This window comes from Microtus pennsylvanicus, chromosome 7, assembly GCF_037038515.1.
Source record: "Microtus pennsylvanicus isolate mMicPen1 chromosome 7, mMicPen1.hap1, whole genome shotgun sequence".
Lineage (NCBI taxonomy): Eukaryota > Metazoa > Chordata > Mammalia > Rodentia > Cricetidae > Microtus > Microtus pennsylvanicus.
The window spans coordinates 36,270,593-36,278,611 of NC_134585.1; the positions used below are offsets into that span (position 1 = coordinate 36,270,593).

The 8,019-nt window shown below is 41.9% G+C and overlaps 1 protein-coding gene across 3 annotated transcripts in view; it reads right to left on the bottom strand.

Moving 5' to 3' along the window:
* The window catches only part of Rab23 (RAB23, member RAS oncogene family), a 28,353-nt gene extending 26,248 nt beyond the window's left edge, over positions 1–2,105 (bottom strand). The window contains exon 1 of one of the 3 annotated variants that reach the window (XM_075980513.1): positions 1,836–2,105. The gene's annotated coding sequence lies outside the window, so the exon portion shown is untranslated. Of the gene's footprint in view, positions 1–1,510 lie in introns of all 3 variants that reach the window. The other 2 variants (XM_075980516.1, XM_075980514.1) reach the window with 2 other exon arrangements.
* Between the last annotated feature and the right edge of the window lie 5,914 nt (positions 2,106–8,019).

An 8,019-nucleotide genomic window follows, 5' to 3' on the forward strand; every position in this document is an offset into this window, starting at 1 on the left:
CACATGCAACTCAATGGCACACTAGTGTGTGTACGGAAAAACAGAAAAGAGGAGGAGCAACTGAACTGGGAGGAATGGAAAATGACAGAGCCACTCTGGGAAATGGTTTTCAGAGCTGAAGATACAACTGAAGACCTCAATTCCTATATAATCCCCCAATCCCACACAATACCTTACGGAAATAGAACTCGAGATCACACAAAAATCCATAGAACACACACACACAATCAATCTACAGTCATGCGACCCTGGGCACATCTCATCTCAGAAGCCAGGCAAGTTGGATCTGGTTAGTACTTGCATGGGAGATTTATTTACTTTCATTTTAATATTTATTAATGTATTCATGTTTTGCCTGAATGTCTGTGTGAAGGCATCATCAGATTCCCTAAAACTGAATTTATAAGTGGATGTGAGCTGCCATGTGGGTGTGGGACTCTAACCCAGGTCCTCTGCAAGAACCTTAACCAGTGCTCTGAACCAATGAGCCATTTCTCCAGCCCCATCACAACAATAGACACGATCTCCTAAAACTGACAACTACCCAAATATCCTTCCGAGGGTGGATAATATAATTGGATATATTTGGCAGATTCACCTAACTAAATACTACTTAGCAATTTAAAAAATACAGGAAACAATGTGGGAACAGACAATTGGCTCAATGGGCACATTGTTCCCTAACTCCACGAAGCTCTGGATTCCATGCCTAACACCACACACACCTGGCACATATATGTCATCCCAGCACGTGGGAGGTGGGGGCCGAAGAATGATAATCTTATGGTTGTGAGCCATCTGAGATCTTGTCTCAAAATAACTACATAGATAGAAAGCCCCCAAAATAACCAATATGGATGCATCTTGAATCACAAGGGCACTATATCCAGTCAGTGAGAAAGAGTTAGCGACACCCCAAACTGTTACATTTAAATGACATTCTGATAATGTAAGTAATTGTGAGGAATCAAGAGTAAGATATATCATATAAAGAAACAGCATGAGGTTTTAATAGATAGTGTGACTGGTTTTATAGCCTGGCTGATTGGTGATTACATGAAACTAAAACTCCAAAAGGTTATTTTTACCATATAAAAGTTAAAAATAATTAAAAATTAAAGACGGGGAAGCAGATTATAACTCCGGGAACTACTGTTGGGATTCTCAGAAACCAGAGTTAAAATATTGCATCCCAGCATGCAGAAGAAAGAGGCCAGTGGATCTCTGGGTTTGAGGCTAGCCTGTCTACATAGCAAGTTCCAGGCCAGCCAAGGCAACCCAGTCCCAAATCACACACATCTAAAAAACAAAACAACAACAACAACAAAAAACTGCATCAAAATAATTATGTCCTCACAAAAGCACAATTCTGAGTATAATTAAAAACGGACAGTAATTATAAATATCCTTCCCTCTCAATTTTAAATCCCTTGGCAACCAATTCAGCCTTTCGCTGTAGCAAAGGATGGTTCAACTTACTAATGAGAGGGCTGCTGGGTTTGGTTTTTACCGTGCAAAAGCCTGGACGTTTGAAAAAGCGCAGGGACAGACTGTTCTTGTCGCGCAGCCCCGTGCGGACCTTGTCTCGCCCGCCGGAGTGAAGTTCTCACACCCTCGGCTTCCCGCTCCATGGAAACCGCGGCTACCGGTCTGCGGGCGGCGGCCGGGATGGAGGGAACAGAGCGGTCCAGCCTGTCCACGCCCGGGCATTCCCCACGAGGACCCAAGAGGAGAGCGCCAAGCGCCGCAGCCGCGGTCCCCGCCCACAGCGACTTCCCGGCACCGCCACCCGGGAGCCCGCAGCCGCTAGCTGAGGCCGCGCAGGCCGCACTCACCTCCTGCCCGCAGCCCGGAACCTTCGGCACCGAGCCCGCAGCCCGGACCCTGGAACCCGCGGCACCGAGCCCGGACCCCACAGCCCAGAGCACCAAGCCGGGCTCCTCCCCGCGGACGCCTCGCACCCGCTCCGCTCCTGAAGAACGATTATGATCTTCTAGCGAACTTTCCTAGTATCCCGGTTCGCGAAAACACTCGTCCCTGACTCCGGCTAGGATGAAGGGCGCGCCAGGCTCCCGCCCGCCGCGCTGAGGAGCATGCGCCACCTCGACGGCGCATGCTCCGCACCGGCCCCGCCCTGCGCTGGCCGCGGAGGAGCGGACTGGGTTTGCAGAGCCTCAGGCCTCTGGTACCCATGGAGACCAAGGTGAGCAGGATGTGCAAGCCTACTGAAGGAGTTCTCTGTTTCCTTTCCAGGAGCCTCAGAAGTCTGCCATTAATTGGGACGCACCTGGTGGCGTCGAAGTGGTGGAGTGAGCAAAACAGTGTTGAGTGAAGACGAACTCATGCGGCTTGCAGGGTGTGAATAGACAAAATAGAAGCCAGAGAACCTTAGCAGTCTAGAACTAACTGTCATGTGAAAAGGTCCTGCAAAAAGCAGTCCAAACTTGCTTCAGAGGTGATTTGACACCACATGTCTGTGATTCTAGGACCCTAGCAAGATGGTGGCAAGAAAATCGGGAATTCAAGGCCAGCCTGAACTACAAGAGACTCGGTCTCAAAATCAACGTGTTTCTGTTGCTTCTGTATACCTCAAAATGAACCAAAACAAAACGTAACATGGCGATATAAAATACCAAATGTCTACAAGAATGTGAAATAACTGAATTTGATCGTGGTGCTGGAGCAACACCTTTGAAAAACAAGGACAGTTTGTTACAGTTGTGACCTGCCAGAACCTTGTTCACACGGTTGATAGGAACTGTACGTAGGATGTACAGGTGTCAGAACGCCCATGGCTGCTTCTGTCCTCAAATGGGAATAACCCAAAAGACCATTCAAAAAAGACTAAGAAAACTTTTCACTGTGCAATGGAAACACTACATAGTAATACAAAGGACTCTATAAAACTGTAGGTAACAACACAGAAAACAACAGAAACTTACAGTTGAACATAAAATATTAGACACAAAGATACATGTTACATGTTAAATCCATTTTTTTCCCTTTTTGTTTTTGCTTGTTTGTGGTGCTTTGGAGTGTTTGTTTGTTTGTTTGTTTTTGAGGTGGCTTGGCTATATATCTGAGGCTGGCCAGGTATATGCCATACAGCTAAGGCTGAATTTCAACTCCCCATCCTTCTGTGCCAACCTCTTTAGTGCTGGGATTACAAAACTGTGTCATCATTCCCAGTGTTTAGTTCATTTCTGTTGGCAACTCAAAAGTCTTGACACTAAAAGTCTCTGAACTAAATGGGTTTGTGCAGTTTTGGCATTACAGATGGGAAATAAACCGACCTGGTCCTGGCATGAGCCCCCACAACTGGCAGCAGAACTAGACAAAAGAGGGGACCTGCAAGTCAAGAGCATTTGAAAATGAAATTTTGACAAGGTAAACCGACATTGGTCATCGCTAAGACAGTCTGTACGATCCCTCTTTGCTTCAAGCCCATCCTGCACAGAATGCTGTGGGCTCTAGAGTCCTGAGGTTTTGAGTCGTGATTTCACCATTCAGGAATGTGGAAGAGGCCTGGTCTGAGCCTATAGCAGTTAGCTGTTAGGTTCTCCCACTGCCACTTGCCCAGACCTAAGCCCCCTTCATCCTCTGGGCCTTGTAATTAAATATAGGACATATATTTACTTTCTATAAACCCATGGCCTCATTCCTGCCAGTCAAGCATTCTACCTTTATGCAATAATAGCAACTCAATCTCTACTCCCGTTCTTATATGTTCTGTATGAGAATCATACTTCACATACAGTATTTTTTAAATGAAAATTTCCAGATTTAGATATTAGAGATTACTTCTCCATGATAAAAATATTTTTGAGACATAAATGTCAAGTCAGTAGTAAGTTTAGTTCTTTGATTTTGGTTGGAAGTTTTAAACCTTTTTTTAAAAAAATAATATATTTAACTTTATTTTATGTGCGTTGGTGCAAAGGTGTCAGATTCCCTGGAACTGGAGTTATAGTTATAGGTAGTTGTGAGCTGCCTTGTGGGTACTAGGAATTGAATCCTGGTCCTCTGGAAGAGCAGCCAGTGGCACTCTTAACTGCTGAGCCATCTTACCAGCCCCCAGTTTTTACTTTTTTTATGAAGTTTATAAAATTGGAGTTTACTAAGAAATAGTTTTAATATAGATGAGCATTTAGGGAGACAGAGGCTCCAGGAAAGGAGTGTGACAGTGTTAAATGTCGACTTGACAGAACCTAAAACTGCCTGGGAGATGGGCCTCTGGGCGCATCTGTGGGGTATTATCTGGTGGTGTTAATGAGTTGGGAAACCCCTTCTGCTGTGGGTGGTACTTGTCCCTGGCTGGAATTCTGGGCTGAATAGAGACGGAATGGAGCAGTAACGTAGCATTTTCTGCTCTATTCCCAGGTGGTTGACTCAGCTGCTCAAGCTCCTGCCTTTGATTTTGCCACCACGATGGATGATATAGCCCTTAACTGTGAGCTAAGAATAAACCTATCTCCTTTAAGTTGCTTTTATTCATGTATTTCTGTCACAACAGCAGAAAAAGAGACTAAGACAGTATTAAAGGTCATGGCGACACACCACTGTAATCCTAACTCCTAGAGGCAGAGGCAGGAGGATTGCTTCAAAATTGATACCAACCTGATCTACATAACAAGTTCCAGGCCAAACAGGATTATGTCTCAAAAAGTAAAATAGTAAATAGGTAAATAACGAAAGAAAATGATAGCATTACATGCCCTAGAGTGATGAAAGACTTTTCAAAAAAGTCTTGAAGGTTTTTGTTTAAGTGTCATAATAATACATATATGATTTTGATGGCATTGAAGCTGTGTTGTTTAAATAATTTAAATGATTAGGTTAAATGCTTAGGGTTCTTTGGTTTGGATTTTATTGGTTTTTGCAAATGAAATCTCAGGGTGGGCTCAGAGGTACTTTGGATAAGATTACAGTCTGATGAGACAATAGCAGGTCAAAGAGGTCCAAGAAATCCTTACTATTCCAGAATTACAAGTATGGGAAACAATGATCCTCACTTCATAATAAGAGACATCAAGTAGAGAAAGTGAGAGAGTTTATTTTACAAAGTTGCAAGGCTGGGCCTCAACCTAGAATGGCAGGAACACTGATTGAGTGCCAAAAAGTGTTTCAGTGCAAGCAGATAACCCTCCATGTCCTCTTACTGACGATCAAAAAGGTACAGTTTTACAGGTCCCGGAGAACTCAGCATTCCCTCCTACATTTCCCCTTTCCTTGGTAAAATCCGTGCATTGATTTCCTCTCTCTGTTTTACAACCTGTTTATTTTAAAGCTTTCAGGCACAGGCCATTGCAGGCAAGCTTGGCTACTAGTAATTTTCTAGTCTAAACTCCTAATTTAGCCGAGGGGGTAGCTTAGCAGGTTTGGGGTGGAACATATGTCTTAAACATTAAAACAAGGTTTGTAATCTTTTTTTGTGAAATTTCATTCATCCTCAGCCAGTCAGGGTGAGGGAGCCCTGTATCACAAATAATAAAAACCCAGAGACAGATAATTGGGGTTCAACCTGAAGATCAGAAAAGCAAAGCAGCTAAGCTGGTAGAGAGCTCTTACCTCTAAGAAATCCTCAGACTGAAAGAGAGCGAGTTTCTGTCTCATCCCGCCTTACATTCTTCTCTAGTGTGGGATTACAGGTGCGCACCACTACCACCCAGCCTCTATGGCTAACTAGTGTGGCTGCTGGGATTAAAGGTGTGTGTGTGGCTGACTAGTGTGGCTGTATTGTGTCCTGGTCTTCAGGCAAGCTTTATTTATTAAAACACAAATGAAATATCACTATGTTTACATCCTGAAGAGGCTAATTTGGGTACCAAGATTCTGATGAAATTATTGTTACATCTGGATCTGTGTCTACCAGACCTTCAATGCCAACATCATTTATTTGTATTTCTAATTTTGATCTTTGTTCATTTAGAGAAGTTTGCCAAAATACTAGCTTTGTGGTTTCTCCTGAATTTTTTGTTCTCTTTTCTATAGCTGTTCTATTATCCAGAGCAGTATGGTTTCTTAAAATAGTCCTTATATTCTTTAATTGCTCTGGGAAAGAGTTTCCTCTACTATGACAGGAAATGACTGAATCAGATTTGTCACAGGGGCTTGCAAAAGGCCCCTCACAGAGTTTCCCAAGGGCAAAGGATTACCATGAATATTCCTCATTGACCCACATTCATTAGGCCAATGCCTGCCTTTGCCACACTTTCTGCATAATCCAGAAGAGAGGGGTGTTCTGAATGAATTATTCTTGGAAAAAAACATTGTTTCTAGGAACACTCTATCTAAAAATCCCCTTTAAAGTGACCTTGTTTGCCACAATTATAACATTTAACATTTCAGTTTCTCCTTAAACCTTTGGAAATCACCTCTCCTATCTATGCATCATCATGTTTATGAGATTTAATATTAATCGTTAATATTAAATATTAATTAATTTTAATATTAATTAATCTCAGATCCATACCTCCAAAGATGCTGATTTTACTTCTAGTGACCTAAATATCCCTTTGCATAGAGAATTGTCATTCTCAGAAGCCAGAGATTCAATTATTATTTGTCTAGCTTCTGAATTTGGTATCATTCTATTTCCTGCTGAAGTCAATCTTTGTAAGAAATCTGTAAGTCTTTCTTTGGGCCCCGTGTAACTTTAGTAAATGATTCAATTTCTTTCCTGTTTCTCCAGTTCTGTCCCAAGTATTCCAAGCTGGTATGCTGCATAAATCATATACACCTTGCCTTTCTATAGTACCATATTGTCCTCCAAAAACATGATCTTGGGCGATTTCTCTAGCTTTACTCTGTTGTTAAATAATCTTAGCTTCTTCTCTGAACCAGGTACGCCATTGTAATTGTGGACCAGGCTCTAAAACACCTAACACCTATCCAGTCATTGGGAATAATTCTAACGAGTTTGACATTTGCTTCACAAAAGGTGAATGCTTGCCGTATGAAACTATTGCTCTCTTGAATCTCCTTAAATCTAACAATGGCACAGTAGTCCAGTTAGCTGTAACAGAGCCTCTGCTGTTTGGCAATTTCTGTAAGGTTACTGGATATATTAAATTTGGTTGTCTCAAAAATTTAAAACCAAGACCAGATAAACAAATTAAATAGATCTATAACCCCTAAGGAAATAGAAACAGTCATCAAAAATCTCCCACCCACCCCCAAAAAGGCCCAGAAACAGATGGTTTCAGATGGTTTCAGTGCAGAATTCTATCAGAATTTCAAAGAAGAGTTAATACCAATACTATTCAAATTGTTCCAAACAATAGAAACTGAAAGAATGTTACCAACTTTTACAAGGCTATAGTTACCCTGATACCCAAAACCATACAAAGGCACAAGGAAGAAAGAGAATTAAGGAGCAACCTCCCTCATGAATACTGATGCAAAACTACTCAACAAAATACTGGCAAACCGAATCCAAGTTCATATCAGAAACATCATCCACCATGATGAAGTAGGCTTCATCCCAGAGCTTCAGGGATGGCTCAACATATGAAAATCTGTCAATATAATCCACCATACAAACAGGCTGGAAACAAACCAAACACATGATCATCTCATGCTGAAAAAGTCTTCAACAAAATCCAAACCCCTTCCTGATAAAGGTCTTGAAGAGATCAGGAATACAAGGAACATTCCTAAACATAATAAAGGCAACATATAGTAAGACAATAGCTACCACCAAATGAAATGGAGAGAAACTCAAAGCAATCCCAATAAAATCAGGAGCAAGACAAGGATGTACACTCTCTTAATATCATTCAATATAGTACTTGAAGTCTTACGTAGAGCAATAAGACAACAAAAGGAGATTAAGGGGATCAAATTGGAAGGGAAGAAGTCAAACTTTTTGCTATTTGTGGATGATATGATAGTATACAAAAGTAAGCCTAAAAATTCTACCAAGGAACTCCTACAGCCGATAAACACCTTCAGTAATGTGGTAGGATACAAGATTAACTCAAAGAAATAAGTAGCCCTCCTATATACAGATGATAAATG